Below are 12656 nucleotides of genomic sequence, written 5' to 3' on the forward strand. Positions count from 1 at the left end.
TTAGATGCTCCATTACAGCATGATACTTTGTTTGGTGTTTAGGCAGAAGAGGTGTTAAAGAAAATGGAGGACAAAGCTAAATCTATGCAAATGGTCAAAGATTTTTTTACAGGTACAACCACCTAGGTTTAGCAGACACTGGCCTACAAAGAATTGGTCCTTTCCAGTGTCAGACAGACCTCAAAGGGGCAGATCCAGATGCCCTAGAGGCAGATCCCAGCCGCAAGGTTCATACAGGTCTAAGCAATGGGGTGCTTCTACCTCCAAAAGTGGAGAAGACAAATCACAAACATACAGGAAACAGTCCCAATGACTTCCCCCTGCCTGCACCAAGCACTTATCTACTGGCAGCACCCTTAGGGAGAAAAATAGCACTTTTTCTCAAAATTGGCACATTATAATCCAGGACAAATGGGTTCTAGACATAGTGTCACAAGGCTACAAGTTTCAATTCCATACCCTGCCAAAGGCAAAAGGTTGGCCAAACCTGCCAACAAATCAATGGGCAGAGGCTCAAAAACAAGTGTCATCCGTCATGGACATGGGGGTTATTCAACAAGTGCCACAGCAAGAGCAGGGACAAGGATTTTACTCAAGACTCTTCTTGGTACCCAGAAAGGACAAAGCATGGAGACCATTACTGGACCTGTCTATTCTAAACACTTTCCTGGATATACCAAAATTCAAGATGTTGACCTTGCAGCAGCTTTTGCCCATGCTGGGCAGAAAGGCTTGGCTCGTCACTTTAGACCTAAAAGAGGCATACCTGCATGTCCCAGTCAGACAATCATGCAGAAGATACCTCAGATTCAAGGCTGGTTCAAAGCATTACCAATTCTCTGCACTGCCCTTTGGCTTATCTACTGCGCCCATGGTCTTCACAAAGTGTCTGGCACCAGTACTCGCTTTCTGCAGACAGAGGAATGCAGATATATCCTTACTTGGACAACTGCCTCATTCAAGCAGAGAACAAGGATATTCTACTACAGCATCTGGCATTTGTGAAAAGACTTTTAACATGCCAAGGGTACACAGTCAACAAAAAGAAATCAAAACTAGTACCCTCTCAAGAGATAACATTCTTGGCTGCAAGCTTAAATACAACTGCCCAAATGGCTTATCTCATGCCAGACAAACAAAGGCAACTGACTACCTATTTCAAGGAAATGGCAACAAAGGCCCAGTTATCTGCAAGAAACATTCTGCAGGCTTTGGGCTTCATGGCATCCTGCATCCTTCTAATTCCATATGCAACACTGCATATGAGGAAACTTCAGTGGTACCTAAAAAGTGTCTGGACACAACATTGCCGCAGCCTGGAAACAATTATTACTCTCATTCCCGGACAGCAACAGGAGTTTTGATGGTGGGCAAAGGCTTGTCACCAAAACAAGGGACAGCCGTTCTCACTGCCCCCAGCCAGGCAGAACCTAACCATGGATGCATCAGATTATGCCTGGGGGGGCACACATGGCAGGAAAAGGCATTCAGGGTACCTGGTCCACAAATCAAATGCATCTACATATCAATCAAAAAGAGATGCTAGCTGTTCAAAATGCCCTGACAGACTTCAGGGACCCAATTCATCCGAGACAACTACTGATAAAGACAGACAATACCATGGTCATGTGGTACATGAACAAGCAGGGGGGCACACATTCTTACCCCCTTTGCAGACTAGCCTTGGCTTTGTGGGACACAACATTGACTTACCAAGTTCATCTACAGGCACAATTCCTACCAGGAAAGGACAATACTCTGGCAGACGAACTAAGCAGAAACCTCATGGATCCCCACGAGTGGCACCTGGATCCGCAAGTCTTCAGCATGATAACAAAGAAATGGGGACACCCTGACATAGATCTATTTGCCTCCCCTCACAACTATCAACTAAAAAGATTATGCACAAGGACTTATCACAGACAAGCATGGAAAGTGGACGCCTTATCTTTCAACTGGAAAAACCTATCAGTATATGCCTTTCCTCCCGAAGGTACTCCTAAAGGTGAGACAGGAGAAACCAAAAATGATTTTGATTGCCCCAGACTGGCCCCGCCAATACTGGTATCTGATCTTAAGGAACTTGTCTCAATGCCCAGCCTGGACCTTACCTCAAATACCTCATCTACTGTCCCAACAAAACAATCAGATTCTGCACAGCCAACTCAGGACTCTAAACCTGGCAGCATGGTGGATAATTTAGCCATACAAAGCACTCTTCTCAGTAAAGCTGTGATGAATGTCATTTTGGAAGTCAGAAGGCTTAGAAAATCCTGTGCTGGAAAATGGAAGAGATTTTGTGCTTGGAACCAAGCTCAAGGAACTGACACAGCTGTACCAAATATTCCTCAAATTTTGCAATACTTAACTGAGATGCTGAACAAAGGCCTATCTTTTTCATCAATTAAAATTCATGCCTCTGCCATTTCAGCTCATTACAATACAGAGCCACCACTCTTTTCTCATCCTTTATTAAGGCAGTACCTCAGAGGAGCCAAAAATTTAAGGCTACCAAGGAGATCGCCAATGCCTGCATGGGACCTCAATTATGTCTTGGACAAACTCACCCTACCTCCTTTTGAGCCAGCTGCTACTGCGGATATAAAGTTTTTATCTTGGAAAACAGCTCTGCTCCTAGCAATAACTTCTGCAAGATGAGTGTCAGAGCTACAGGCTGTCTTGGCTGTGTAATCTTTTATAATTTTTTATTGAGACAGGGTCTCTCTGAGGACAAACCCTACATTTATGCCCAAGGTGGTGTCCATTGTAGCCCTTAACCAAACTATTAATTTGCCAACTTTTTATCCAAATCCACAGAACAAGGGGGAGAAAATTCTGCATTCTTTGGACGTACACAGACAATTTAGATTCTATTTGGACAAAACTAAAGTTTTCAAAAAGACAGAACAATTACTAGTGGCGTATGCTGCAGGATCACAAGGAAAGGCCATCTCCAAGTAGACTATTTCAAAGTAGATAGGTCACTGCATTAGTTTCTGCTACTCTCAGCTTGGCAGTGCCTAAGGGCATTAGGCCACATTCAACCAGAGCTGCAGCAACTTCTGCAGCCTTTCTCAGGGGAGTACCAACCAAAGACATTTTAGAGGCTGCTACTTGGAGTTCAGTGCACACCTTTACAAAGCATTACAATCTGCCACTTTACTCTAAATCCAGAACAGGCTTTGCCACTGCAGTTTTGCAGGGCTTCATAGCTGCTCCTAATGTTGTTTAGCTCCAGCCCCCCAACCATAGCTTTGGGACTCTTCCCAAATGTAATGACTGCAACAGTGAAACACGACGAACATATAGTACAGTTGTGTACACTTACCATAAATGTAGATGTTAGAGTGTATTCACTGTTGCAGTCCAGGTTATCCACCCACCATCCCCCTTTTTTCTGCTGGAACTTATCTTTACTTCTCTGATCTATACAACCTATGTGGTGTATTTGCTTGTAGATGAAGGTAAAGTTCATATTGATGCATGTATTTTCATATATATATATATATATATATATATATATATATATATATATAAATCAATTTTGGCTCCCCTTTTAGGGGGCACCTGACATCTGCGGCAAGAAAAACTGAAGAAAATGGCGTGGCTGCTTCTTTTATACTCCTGACGACCTGACATCAGGGAAGGGGCGACAGCAGCCGACGCAGGACCCAAGACTTTGGAATTCAGGCCGACTGAGGGCAACCTGCCAGCAGGATTACCCAAATGTAATGACTGCAACAGTGAATACACTCGAACATCTACATTTATGGTAAGTGTACACAACTGTACTTTTCACTTATTTAAAACATCTCTAAATGCATTTGATTTAGATTTTCCTCTAAAGTTGCTGGATGTCATTTGTTGTACTACAGTAGAAATCTGAACTGCTTTTTGCTAAACAGCCTCATGGTTCTTCCCTCCTAGAACTATTTCCTGTGTTCATTTTTTTAGTGTGTCATCCTTCTGTAGGTCCAGTTATGGAATGATAGAAAAGTGTCAATCAACATCTTGGGCTTTGCTAGCCAGCGCATGTGGTACTGGGTCACCAATACTCACCAAGTTTGATTCTAGGAGGGTGATGAACCATCTTGTGGAGTTGCCCTGGAGAGTTCATTGGTGCCATTCTAGTTTGGTTCTCAAGGTTGTGGGGGGAGTGAAGACTCCTGTCCCGATGGTAGACCGAGGAAGTTTACTGTACTGTCCTAGTATAATTTGCAGAGATTGTTCTGAAGTGCACTAACAGTTGGTTGCTTGAATTGGCACCATGGAGCATATCCTGGCTTGACTGGCAAGCCCTACTCACTGGACATCTGGATGAGCAAATTGGCTTATAACATTGGTCACTCTGGTGAATGTTGGCTATGTTACCTCCTGCCAGCCTGGGAACCAACCATGCCAGGAGACTGCCTTCTCCTCTTTCCAGGACGTTCCTTTCATTAATTCCCCTTTTTTTGTTTATTATCTATCCCTTACAGTGTCCAGTTGTGTAGCCTTTCAGGGTATGCCTAGCTACTGTCCTGACCGTCTTTTGTGTGTATATTGCCTTTCTCACTTTCCTTGTGTGTTTGTGTATGTTCTCCTGCAACCTGTCCTCCTCCCTGGGTCTCACCCACAGACATCTCTTCTTGCCCAAGCCATTTACCATTCTGTTTGGAAATTTAAAAAAGGCTGTGTCCTTTGTGTTTCACTGTTGCAGTCATCACCTGTGAGCTATCCCTGCTGTGGTAGCCCTCGGCCAGCCCAAATAGCAGAGTCCGTGTTTTTCTGCGTCGGCTGCTGTCTGACATAAGGTCGTCAGTGCTATAAAGGAAGGCAGCCGACACCATTACAGCAGTCTTTCTTGCCGTGGAGCCTGTAGCAGAAGTAGTTTACAAGTGTGCCGGTCAGCGCTGCCAGAGTTTGAATTACCGCTGAAAAAGTCTAAAGCCAAGTACGCCGTTGGGGATCCTTTTTTCTTGCACTAACTGATGTCCGAAAAAGTTAACAATTGTCTTGACTATGGAAAGCAAATATCACACTGAGACTTCCACTCATACTGTCACTTGTTTAGTCCCAGACCATAATATCCTCCGTTGCCAGTTCTGTGCCCTCTGTAATGCAAGGACCATTTGTCGTTGAGCACTTATTGTAGCCAGGAATTTTCGTCTTCTGTCTTCGCATTCCGAAATGGTGCCCATCAGCCAACAATCCATACACATTCCTAAAAAATGTAAGGATAAAGATAGAGACCACACAAGGCCAAACCTTCCAACGACTCTACCGCTAAGCAGGTTGTCAGTTTTCCAGAATTCATTGAGGCGCCTTCACAGCCCCTGATGCCCCATTTGATATCTTTGCAGGTCTCTACTGAGACCCTTTCGGATGCCACAGAAATCTTCTTCATCTTCCGAGCCTTTGGATGTCTCTGCCTTAGTTGGGTCCGGAGCCGCGAAACAGGCACCGGCTTCCGAGGAGGTTTTTCGCTCTACCGAATTTAGACAAAAAAATGACATCTTCTCCTCTGACTACCGTTTCTCTCAGACCGATGGATACACTTAGGCCTAGAGGCAAGGCCACTCCTAGGAAAACTACCTCTAGCCACCATTTTACTCCTGCTCCACCACCCCAGTCTCAAATGCTTAAAATGGCAGAGGATCTTATCACCCTTATCAGGGGTAGTCAGGCCACAGCTTCCAAAAGGAAAAGAGACCTTTCTCCTGAAATACTGACAGAACAGGGTTCTGAGGAGTCTGATTATTCAGATTTTGAAGAGGAACAACCAACTCTGACTGCTTATGAGGATTCAGATGCAGAGGAATCTGTTCCTTCTGCCTCCCCGCCAGAAGATCTTTCCTTTGGGGAAACCCTGCACACCCTCATGGAACATCTCCACTGGGAATTCTAGGACTTCCCTCAGTCTAAGAAAAGAATAAGAGAGTTTCTAGACATGCCCTAGCACAGACCCTTGGCCATCCCTCCTATCTTAGAAGTGCTTGATGATGTCTTTCATGAATCTAGTTTAACCCCTGATGCCCTCTCACCTGCTCCCAGAAAACCTGATGGGTGTTGGAGTACCGGACTCTCTCAAATACCTGTTCAGAAATCCTGCTGCAGACCCAGAGGTCATTACACAGGGACCAAAAGGAGCTAAGGCTAGTTCTGCAAAGAATCCTATTACTTCTGACAGGGACTCCAGAGCTCTAGACAGATGAGGTATAAAAAGTATACACCCCTGTAACCTTAGCTATCAGAGCACTCAGCTGTCAGTTCCACATGTTAAAATATCAACAGCACACTTTGGAAGTACTAAAACAAAAGATTTCAACCTTTCCTGAATGTGCCAATTCAAAAAGTTAGCAGATTTACTGCACTCTACTTGTCAAGTGGCTAAACACTCATTACAGTGTGGATATGATGCTCTGCAAGCCTCAAGCAGGGCAGCAGTGTCAGGATCTGTCATTAGGAAACATGCATGGTTGAAGAACAACCTCTCCCTGATCATGTCAAATCTAAATTAGTTGATGCACCCTTGGATAAGCACCACTTGTTTAGAGTAAAAGCAGAAGAGGTGCTTAAAAAGATGGAAGACGAAGCAAAATCTATGCAAACAGTAAAAGATTTCCTTCAGGTGCAACCTCCTCATAACACTGGTCCTTTCCTGCACCTAACAGACAGGGGCAAGGTAATCCCCACAGGGACAGACCACCCAGACTCCTATCCCAGGGACAGCAGAGAACTAAACAGTGGACCACTTCCACTCCAAAAACAGGGAGTTCTAAGCCATCCCTCTATGGCAAAAGCTCTCTATGACTCCCACTGCCCTCTTTTCACTCACCAAAATCTAGGAGGAAGGCTCTCCCTCTGCAAAGAAAATTGGCTTTCTGTAACAGAGGACTAATGGGTCTTAAAAATCATTTTTCAGGGATACAAATTCTCCTTCGATGAACTCCCAATTCCAAGAGGGTACCCAGACTTTCCTCCAAATCAGTGGGCAGAGACATTAAAACAAGTCCATGCTCTCATATCCCAAGGAGCAGTATAACCTGTCCCCTCAGATCAAACAGGCAAATGCTTTTATTCTGGACTATTCCTTGTTCCCAGAAAAGAGGGTGCTTGGTGCCCCATCCCAGATCTAGCCATTCTGAACACCTTCCTGGTGGTTCCCAAATTCAAAATAATAACCTTGCAGCAGCTACCCCCTATGCTGACAAAAGATGCCTGGTTAGTTACCCTAGATCTAAAAGATGCATACCTCCACATCCCCATAAGGGAATCCTGCAGGAAATTCCTTTGCTTCAGAGTAGGCTCACAACACTTTCAGTTCTCTGTGCTACCCTTTGGCTTATCTACTGTCCCCGGACATAGCCTTTTGCAGACAGAAAAATATACAAATTTACCCTTATCTGGATGACTCCCTCATTCAAGCAGATTGCAAAGAAAAACTTCTCAAGGACCTCCTCTTTGCCAAAACCCTCCTAACCTCCTTAGGGTACACCATCAACTAGAAAAAATCAAGGCAAACACCTAGGAAGATCATTTTCTTGGGAGCACTGCTAGACACAGCATCCCAAGTAGGCTTCCTGTCCCCAGAAGAGCAGAGCTTCCTGCCTTTGTATTTTACCCAGTTAGCTTTCTGAAGTCACCTCACTGCGAGGAATTTCCTGCAAGCCTTGGGGTACATGGCATCTTGCATCCTTCTAATTCCTCTGACCAGGCTTCACATGAGAAAACTTCAGTGGTACCTAAAGAACCTTTGGTGTCAGCACTCAACCTCTAGAGACCTCACTGCCTCTGATCCCCTGTATAAGGGCCAACTTTCTCTGGTGGGCAGGGGCCTGTGCCCAGAACAAGGGTCTTTCCTTCACCCTCCGCCCAACTGGGCAGACCATTACCAACAACGCCTCAGACATAGCTTGGGGGGGGGGCTCACCTAGAAGGCAGGTGCACCCAAGGTCTTTGGGATGCCCAGCATCTTTCCTTTACACATCAACCAGAAGGAATTGATGGCAAAACTAAAGGCTCTGACATCCTTCAAACCCCATCTCAAGCCAGGGGTTCTCCTTATCAAAACAGACAACACCACAGTAATGTGGTACATCAGTAAACAGAGAGGGGCCCAATCTTACCCTCTGTGCAGGCTAGCCATGAACCTCTGGCTGACAGCCTCTTCCATGGGCTACACCTAATAGCCCAATACCTACCAGGGATCAACAGCTCCCTGGCAGACCACTTAAGCAGAAACTTACTGGAACCCCAGAAATGGCAGCTCCGGGGAAAAATCTTTTTACAAATCAGTCAGCCATGGGGTACTCCGGAGGTGGATCTCTTTGCTTTACATCTCAACCATCAGCTGGAAAAATTCTGTACCAGGGAGTATCACCATCTAGCGTGGAAGGTGTATACCTTTACCTTCCCCTGTAACACCCTCTTTGTGTACACATTCCCTCCTCTGCCTCTTATTCTCAAGGTACTGATCAGAATAAGGAAGGAGAGACCAAAGGCCATCCTCATTGCTCCAGATTGGCCCAGACAACATTGGTAGCCCTTACTGTGCAGCCTGACCTTACAGTCTCCCAGGCAGCTTCCCCTGATCTCAGACCTTTCAACTCAGGTGGGGGGGATGCTGTACCCAGACTTTCAGTTTATCAGCATGGTTAATACTCTAAAGGCTAACAAGGGGGCCCTGTTAAGCAAACCGGTCCTAGATATTATCACAGAGGCCAGAAGGCCCAGCACCAGAAAATCTTACGCAGGAAAATGGAAGAGATTCTGCCCCTGGAGCCAGTCCAGAGGAGGCAATACCTCACAACCTTCTTTCCCTCTTATCTTGGAATACCTAGCGGAGCTACTTAATAATGGGCTCTCCTTCTCCTCTATTAAAATCCACGCCTCAGCCATTTCAACTCATTTTGATACAGAACAGCCGTTGTTAATCTGTCCTTTGAGTAAGCAATTTCTCAGAGGGGCTTCTAATATCAGACCTCCCAGAAGGCTACCTACTCCAGCCTGGGACCTGAATTATGTTTTGGAAGAACTAACTTTACCACCTTCAAACCTGCTGCTTTAGCAGAAGTAAGATACCTCTCCTGAAAGACTGTTTTTCTCCTAGCTATCACCTCAGCCAGAAGAGTTTCAGAACTTAAGGCACTGATGGCAATTGAGCCTTTCATCTTCCATGCAGACAGGGTCTCCCCAAGGACTAATCCCTCCTTTATGCCCAAGGTGGTATCTAATGTAACTCTCAACCATGCCATACATCTACCCACCTTCTTTCCTAACCCTCAAAACAAGGGGGAAAGAATTCTGCACTCACTAGACATGCACAGACAGCTTAGACACTCAATGGACCATACTAAACCATTCAGGAAAACAGATCAACTACTTGTCAGCTTTGCCCCAGGGCTGAGGGGAAGCCCATTTCCAAACAAACCATTTCCAAATGGATATCACACTATATCCTTTTCTGCGACACATTGCATGGGAACCACCCCCAAGTCTGTTTGAACCCATTCCACTAGGGCAGCCTCCACTTCCACAGCATTCCTCAGAGGAGTTCCCACCAGAGACATCCTGGAAGCTGCCATCTGGACTTCTGTCCATACCTTTACTAAGCATTACCACCTACCTCTATTCTCGAAGGGTAGGGCAGAGTTTGCCTCTGCAGGGCTTGCTGACTCATTCCTAGATCTCTTACTAATCCTACCACCCCTTTTCTCAGCTTTGGGAATCCTCCCACAGGTGATGACTGCAACAGTGAAACAAGAAGAACACAGTACAGTTGTGTACACTTACCATAAATGTAGATGTTCGGGTGTGTTCACTGTTGCAGTCCTGGTTTCCCACCATACGTCCCCCTTATATCTTCTTTCTTTAGGGAGACATAAGTTTCTAACAGTGGGTTTAGCCACCAAGACCACTTTATCATATTTGCTTGGGCCTATGACTGGTTAGGGCAAGAAAAACTGATGTAATGGCGTCGGCTGCCATCCTTTATAGCACTGACGACCTGACATCAGACAGCAAGTGACAGCAGCAGACACAGAAAAAACATTGACTCTGGTATTCAGGCCGGCCGAGGGCTACCACAGCAGGGATAACCCACAGTTGATGACTGCAACAGTGAATACACTTGAACATCTACATTTATGTTAAGTGTACACAACTGTACTTACTTTCACACAAAATGTTTCCTTCCTCTCCCTGTCCTTCATGCTTTAAGGTTAGCCTTCTGTATGTACATCTGCTTGCTCTTCTCAGCTTTCCTATCTGTCTCATTTCCTCTCTGTATGATGAATGTGGTTGGCACTTTGATGTATACACCTAGATCAGTTCTGTTGGCCACTATACTGAGCTCTTCTGGCTGCAATCATGTCACTGCACAGTGCACTATGACATGCAGTGCCTCAGGCCGACTAGGTATGCTTTTACCCTGACCTCTTTCATGTCACCCATGTGAGCTTTGTAATGCTGCTTCACATGTGTGCTACTAGAGTGCTGCTCTTTATATCTGCACATCTACTGTATTATGTGGTCCATTACTCAGCATGAGCATGCTGCCCCTTACGTCCTGCAGCTATAGTTAGCTCTTCAGAGCTTCACACAACAGTCTTCTTGAAAATTAGCTCTGCCCAGATGCACTACACTCAGCTGTGAATCCCTACCAAATGTATGCCTTTCTACATAGTTTTTCATACTTATGTGCAAGTAAGTGACCCTGTCTGGTTTGTGTGTGTTGGTCTGTGCATATAGGGCATGGACTATAGCACTGCTGGTTGTGGCCAAGTACAAGGACATCTCCTTAGTTAGTGCTTAACTACTCTGTTGTGCAGTGCACAGTGGCAGAAGTGATGTGCCTGTCCCTGGATTCCTTTATCTTGGAATGCAGTTACGATTTTTATTAATTCATTTATTAACTGTATTAATCCACTCGCATATCTGGTTAAGTGACTTGCTCAGATTATTTCTTTTTTTTTTGGATCTTAACTTTGTAGGCATATGGAGATGGAGGGAATTGAACCATGCTGCAGGATGAAGCTTATTACCAGATTGTAACCTTAATTATGTGTACTGAATTGATATATATGTATATTGTCTACTGACTAGGTATTCCCTTGTCTGTGAAGTCCATGTGGCTTTTTCCCGTTGCACCCTGTGTGTAGTGTATCTGTTAATCCCTTCCCTAGATACATTACCTCAGAGTTTAGAACTCTTATAGTTCAAACCTTTTTTATGAAATCAAGTTTGCACCTAAGTAAGGTTTCCAAGCCAGTACTTGAGGATGGGTTAATTCTAACTGCCTGAAACCAACTACTCAGAATCACTTGTGCACAGATTGAATGACAAAAGTGTTAAGCTTAGTGGGAACCATTGCTTATGTGAGACTTCTGTACATTGCAATGTATAATTTGTCTTTTACCGGCTGTTAAATAAACATGAAATCAAAATATACAAGTTCAGTAGGTTTGGGGGGGACTTGCTCACCTGCAGAAACAGTTAATTTACTGTTAACATGAGTGTTTTAGGGAAAATTATATTCTAGCAGTGTTTTCGAGTGTGCCTTTGTAGTTGATGTAAAATTCTCATTAAAATAATTCTGTAGATGACCCAAGTGTATATGATCAGGGACCAGTAACCAACAGAGGTACATGTTCTGCATGCTAAATACATTTTGAATATTTGCATGCAGATAGTAAATCAATAATTGTAAACAATGTAAAGACAAGATAGCACTCACAACAAGCTCCGTGCACACAAGAAAATAAATAATACCAAGTCCAAAAAGTCAAAACTGTTGCACGGAGAAGCAGGACTCTTGAAAAGCAATGTCCATGTATCTTCAAAAATGCTGCCTGTAATGGCACACCATCAACTGTTCTTTAAATTCAAAAGTCAGTTACAAAAAGTCACAACTTGCTATTCAGCACTGTCAGGAACTTCCAATTGCATCAGTTAACTTCACCGAACAATAACTTGTAGATATTCAAATACACTAATCCAAGCGTTCAGCGAAGTTTAAAGAAAAAGAAAAGTTTATTTAACATCCGGCTAGCGCTTTCAACAAAGTCTTCTTCAGGCCGCTTCTCCATGCAACAGTTTTGACTTTTTGGACTTGGAATAATTGTAAACAGCTTTAATCGCTTGTAATCCTTGTGAGAGTACCACTTAATAACTTCATTTGGGTTAGACAGTTTAAAATGTTACAGCTCATGCAGCCCAACAAAGTGTTACTGAAGCTTTTCTTTCCAGTTTGTTACCGCACAATTTGCTGTATGTTTCTTGTGGATATCGCTTATGTGGCAGAAGGGTTATGCAGTCTTCATCTGTGTGAAGGTATCCAAGGAAGATCATTAGCCAATTGTTACCAAATCTTGTATGGCTTTAGAGATTAAAATCTGCTTCTTCTTCATACACTGGCTGCATAGTTTGAGATCACTACTACTACTACAAATTTCAGACAGCTGTGGAAATGCAACAGAGGCCAAATCCATTTCTGAGACTCCTAGTGATTTCTTTCTCCATGAGCCACTTGTTTTGCCTTCTCCAAGATCCCTAGATATCAACGAAGGGTTAATTTTACTTCTTTTCATCTGATACCTCACATGGCTGTCACTTCAATTAATGGCATTTTACTAATTATTTAGACGGATTTTCTGTCTCTGAGTCAAACCAACAAA

At 44.1% G+C, this 12656-nt stretch overlaps 1 protein-coding gene across 4 annotated transcripts in view; it reads left to right on the top strand.

Annotated features, from left to right (window-relative positions):
* Positions 1-12656, top strand: part of LOC122787814 (signal transducer and activator of transcription 5B-like) — a 2227565-nt gene that overhangs the window by 942909 nt on the left and 1272000 nt on the right. The window lies entirely within an intron of this gene.

Source organism: Protopterus annectens, chromosome 13.part0 (genome assembly GCF_019279795.1).
Source record: "Protopterus annectens isolate FY-2018-M chromosome 13.part0, PAN1.0, whole genome shotgun sequence".
Lineage (NCBI taxonomy): Eukaryota > Metazoa > Chordata > Ceratodontiformes > Protopteridae > Protopterus > Protopterus annectens.